Below are 351 nucleotides of genomic sequence, written 5' to 3'. Positions count from 1 at the left end.
ATAAGTATAGTAAGAGCATCATTACGTATCAGCAGACTAAGATCGGATTGAATTACTACTACGACAAGAGAAAGGTTTTCGAGGATGGTATATCGACTGAGCCTTTAGATATTTAGATATTACTATATAGATGAATCATGAAAACCCTACTATCTACACTCACAACGACCCAGCGACTGGATTTATCAGTGCTCGGAAGCTCCACGAAAAAGCTAAAGCAATAGCTTCATCTATCCGCCTAAAGGACGTGAAGGACCGGTATGCACAGCAGATAGACATCCAACGTCACCAGGAATAGAAAAGCAGTCTTCCACAATTCAAAATCGCTACTTATAATCCAAACTCGTGGCG

The sequence above is a fragment of the Plasmopara halstedii genome, assembly GCF_900000015.1.
Source record: "Plasmopara halstedii genome assembly, contig: Scaffold_555, whole genome shotgun sequence".
Taxonomy (NCBI): Eukaryota; Oomycota; class Peronosporomycetes; order Peronosporales; family Peronosporaceae; genus Plasmopara; species Plasmopara halstedii.
This window is presented reverse-complemented; position numbering follows the sequence as displayed.